Source organism: Erythranthe guttata, chromosome 6 (assembly GCF_056151865.1).
Source record: "Erythranthe guttata isolate IM_541 chromosome 6, IM_541, whole genome shotgun sequence".
Taxonomy (NCBI): domain Eukaryota; kingdom Viridiplantae; phylum Streptophyta; class Magnoliopsida; order Lamiales; family Phrymaceae; genus Erythranthe; species Erythranthe guttata.
Window position 1 is genome coordinate 1,665,799 of NC_142538.1, and position 5,840 is coordinate 1,671,638.

Consider the following 5,840-nt stretch of genomic DNA (forward strand, 5'->3'; position numbering starts at 1 on the left):
TACAAAATTGCATGTTTACGATGCATCTTGCATCGCCAAAAGAGAAATTCGCATACGACATAAAAGGTTTAAATTACAATGCTTGATATAAGTATAAACATTTGAAATTACCAAAATCCGACCTATGTGAAAAACACACTACAAAGCTCAATATAATGCATAAATATTTTGAATCACAGTTTGTCTACCACACTTTTCAATTGAATAATCTTCTTGTCAGGATATAGCATTGTCGATGTAAACCAACTCATTGTCGAGTTATTAATGATTAGCTTTGTGGTATATTACACACCTTCTCTAGATTCTGAAAAACAAAAGAAGAAATGGAAAAAGAATAACAAAGATTAACAATAAAAAATGAACATCAACAATAATAAAAATAATATAACAATGAAGAAAAAATATCAATAATAACATAAGAATAAAAATAATAACTAATCACAATAAATAACAATAAAAATAATAACGGAATATTATGATATTTACAAACCACAATAGTAGGGATGGCAATGGGGCGGGTTTTGCGATCTCCATCCCCGTCTCGCTTTGGAAATTTCCATCCCCGTCAAAAATCATCACGGGTATTAAAAGAATCCCCATACCCGCCCCATAAAATCCCCACGGGTATCGGGGCGGGTAAAAATCCCCATCCATTTTTTTTCCTTTTTTTTCAATAAATAAATATGCAATCTACTTATAATTTAAAGGCTTATTTCAATAAATAAACTAATATTTAATTATAATACTAATATTTAATTATATAATCGAAACCTAAAAATCCTCATTTATAGTTAATATTTAATATATTACTATTATTTAATTGTTTATATTTAATATAATAATTAATAAATATATATTATATATATAAATAATGCTGGGCGGGTACGGGGACGGGTACGGGGCGGGTATAGGTAAACCCATCCCCGTATACCCGGTAAAAAAAAAATTCAATCCCCATACTCGTCCCATTTCTTTTCGGGGCGGGGCGGGGTGGGAATCCATCGGGGCGGGTCAAATTGCCATCCCTACACAATACGTACTTTACGAAAAATAAGAAAGACATAATGAAATGGAAACAAATTTAGAAGAATGAAAAAAAATAACAACAAATAATGAAAATTAATATCAAGAAAAAAGAAATAACATCGAACTCCAATTAATGTTCTTAGGATGAACAAATAAAAATTCGAAGGAGAAAAAAATAGGGGAATAAATCATGAAAACAAAGCAAACAAAAAAAACCGATGGGTTATGAGCCGGCGATATAAAAATATGAGTGAAAATAATGGAGTATTTATAGTGTTTTTTAGATGTGGTGTAAAAAGATCTTTTCAGGTTTATACATGTTAGGCAATTATATTATAAATTGATATTAACAATTTAACATAATTAGGGAATTAATAGCTCAAATTTATGGACTGATTGATGATTGATTGTAGTAAAAAATTAATCGAAAATCGTGATTGGTATATTATATTGGAAATGTTGGTTATTAACATAATAATTTAAATTCTTAATTTTAAAAACCGGATATAAATTATTGGCTATAGAAAGTGATTTTTTGGTTATTGGTTATAGGAATCAATTATGTGTATAGATAAAAAATTTTGAAAACTTTCTTTTTTGAGTCATAAATTAAAATGTTAAAATGAAATAGAAAATAATTTATTTATTGATTTAGGTATAGCGTATACGTGGATATGCATATATTTAAAGAAACTGAATGTATAAAATGAAAACTTGGACATAAAAGTATATACGTAGTAATTAAAAGAAATTATAATGCCAAGTGAAAATTAAATGAAAATTGTGGGGTTAAAAATTAGAAATGACAATCCTTAATTGTGGCTTTTGTCTTCATATATTATATAGATTCCCCTTACAAAAAACACATGTTTGTATTACTATTTACAATATAACAAAAGACGGAATTTGTGGATTGAAAACATTGTGTAATTCTGTAAAATTATACTATCCAAATCAAACATTAATCATTCACTTTCATTCTTCCATTATTATAATTTTCAATAACTATTAATGAGATTTAGTTAATTGATTCATTAATTATAATATTACCATTAATATAACCAATTAAAAACTAAAAATCTCAATCGATCATTTATTTTAGTTGGTAAAACAAATCCGGTCATTATGCAAATTATATCTTTCAAATTAATATAAAGAATAATTTTATACTTATAAAACATGATAATGTAATAATAAAAAAATATAAAATTTATAAATTATTCATATATAATTTATTCACATAGATTAAAATATGTGCACAATACCCATTTGTGTGTCAAAACATTATCTATATTTGCAAAACGAAACAAATAACTAAAAAATAAGATAGATCAAAAAAAGATTTTACACGAAACAAAGATTATGAATTAATAATACACCAAACATGACAAAAATAAAAGAAAAAGAAAGTAGCGATGATTGAATGTCGAGAGAATGTAAGAAAATCGTAATTCTCATTGAAACAGTATCAAGTGAATAAGGATACAAAATAAATTTTATAATGTGACATTTAATGTAATAGATTCTTTTAAATTGAATTAGTAGACAAACAACATAATGTATATGCGAAAGACTTTTATTAATTGTTTGCAATAATATATCATCTTAAAACTATTTACTATCAATAATTAGTGCGACAAATAGTTTCACATATTTTTGTAACCTATTAAAAAGAAGGGAAGATAAGCCTAGTAGTAAAACTACCACAATTTCACTATAATAATTTTGCAGTAAAACTTCACTTGGATCCCATTTCTCTCACTTCTGCATAACCAAAAAAATAAAATAATATATCAAATTGTCTTAATAATGCAAATATGTAAAAAAAAAAAAAATCAAAACAAACTACAGAAAACTACATTATAAAATATTCATATCATAAGAAAATATTGAGTACTAAAATAAATAATTGTAAAGAAAAAATGTAAGCAAACCGTGTTGATGAATTATGTATGGTCGAAATTGGATTCGTGAAAATAATCTGCAAGAAATACATAAAGCATATTACATGTTATTATTTAACTAAATACAAATATAAAATGGAGTTGAAACATATAAAACAATTATGAATACATAAATATATAATACCAACACAAAATAAAAGAAGAGAAATGCACATATTTAAAATAATTCTGACAACATATTTTTAGTATCAGTATTGACTTCAACATATTTATGTATATATAAAATTAATTATGAATATAAAACTATGCATATATACTTATAATAATTTATAAGAAATGATAAAAAAAATGTAATATGAAACTGTATAATACGAACATTGTGCACTTTGTAATCGAATGGTGGTAGAAAAAAATTAAATGAACATTGAGGGGTTTATATAGTATTGAAAATGAACTTAATTCTATGGAAAATTAAAAATTCAAAAGATTTATATATTAGTAAACGAAATCAAATCAAACAAATAAGGGAAACAACCAAAAAAAATAATAATAACTTGTGGAAAAAAATATTGCAATATAAAAACATTAAATATGAAGATACGATTTTTATTTTTTACCATTCAATTTTGAATTAAAGTATAAATTAAATCAATCAAAGATGATATGATGGAATCTTGGAATATTAAAGATTCCTTTACATTGGTGATTTGATATTTTATTTGAAATAATAATTAATAAATATAATGCATAATCCGTTTTATAGTTCGGACCATATTATATATTAAATAGTGTTCTCCAAATATACAACCAACTACTGCATTTAGAATTAATCCACCGTGCATTGCATATTTATTAAATAATATAATTATTTTTAATTTGAAATATGGTATAATAAAAATTATATAAAAAAATAGTGTAAATTTATTAAATACTTCAATTAAAAACTTAAACATTTTTTTATTATTATTTTTAATGGAATGGATATTCGAATATTCTAAAATATTGAAAATTAAAAAAAAAAAAAAAAAAAAACAACAACAACAACATATTCCTTTATTTTAATATTTTAGTATTTAAAAAAAATATTTTTTTATGAAAATTATTTGAATATTCGTAAAACAATTGAGTTTCATGAATTTATTTGAATAAATATATTTTGAAATACTGAAAATATAAATAAGATTTTTTTATTTCGAATTTATAAAATATTAACTTTGGAAATAATATATATACATGTGGTAATTATTAAATGATTGTGTAAATGTAAAATAGGAAAAAACTTAAAAACATCCATAAATAAAAATGCCACCTAATCAATTGCAGAATCCACCTAATCAATTGAACTCCAACTAAGCAATTTTGACAAATGACATCATCATTTGCCACATGTCAATCATTGAGGGCATAGATCCTCTTTTTATATTATATATAGATTTGCGGCTGCTATTCAAATTAACACCACCTCTTTACTTTGAATTCCACTCAACGAAGAAGAAGAATAATAATAATAATAATAATAATAATAATAATAATAATAATAATAATAATAATAATAATTGCGCATGTTATCACTGTTGATCATAAATTCCTTCCTTAATTGGCGCAAGTAAATGAAACAATGATGAATTATGGGTTGTTCTCCATTTAACCAAACAATGTCATTAATTAATTGATTAATTAATATTCAGACCACATCAATCACATTCATATGAATACGATGTTGTATATATTGATCGATCACTGCGTAGTGATGAAGGGAAGGAATTAATAAGATTGAATAATTGAAGAAATATAATTAGTACGTAAGTGTCTTTTCATGCAATCAAAAGCCCAAAAGGATATTCATCAATTATCCGGCCATTCAATTCATCAACCCACACACATACATATATATCTATATATTTCACTTTCATTGCATCACAAATTCTTGTCTCCCCCAAAGGATGCATGCATGCAATTTTTTTTTTACACTTCTCATTTTTCCGGCTTCAGTTTCATTTTACTTTTGTATATTATTAAACAGACAGGCCTTATTATGATTATTTTAGATTAATAAATAATAAACTCAAAATTGGGCAACCCCTTTTGACTTTAATATCTCAAAGGGCAACATCAAGAAAATATTAATAATAATAATAATACATGTGAATATTGTATCATTATATATAAAGATAGGCCCATGATTATCTGTATTACATCAAGTGTCAATCCCACTTGGAAGTCTTAATCTAGGTAGTGCTATCTATATTCGTAATTCATTTATGGCAAGAAATCATCATCTTCCACACTTTGACAAAGTTGTATACTCGAAATTAAATGGATTCACAACCGTAATACAGTCGGGACTAATAAAACTTTATTAATTTGTCGAAATACTAAATTATCGAACTAATAAGTTCAGTATGTCTTTATCAAGTCGGGACCGGAATAAATTTTATTATTTAAACGAGCTAGGTTATCAATTTATCGAGGTTATATATAGTATAACTTTTTTTTTAATAGTCCATGAATTAGTACTCTGTAACCATTATATTGATTGTGTTTTATATTAATTAACACATCAACATCTCTACTAAAAGAAAAACAGAGCATGGAGTAGCAGTTAGTAAAGATAAGGAAGGCTTACCTGGCTTCTTCTGTAGGAGCATTTGCCGCCCTTTTGAAAATGAATTAAGACAGTCATCAATCACTAATAATTAAGTTTTATTATGTTTTAAGTTTTAAACTTATAATAATAGTTTAAATAATGATCAATATTTCAACCTTGTAATTAATTAATATATATGGAAAACTTGTCATCATCATCACTTATCTACAATATTCTGTAATGTTTATCCATGTATTCAATCAAATTCAAGAAATTTGTTCAAATTAAAAAGTGCTAGTGGCAGCATCGGGTGGAAATCAGAC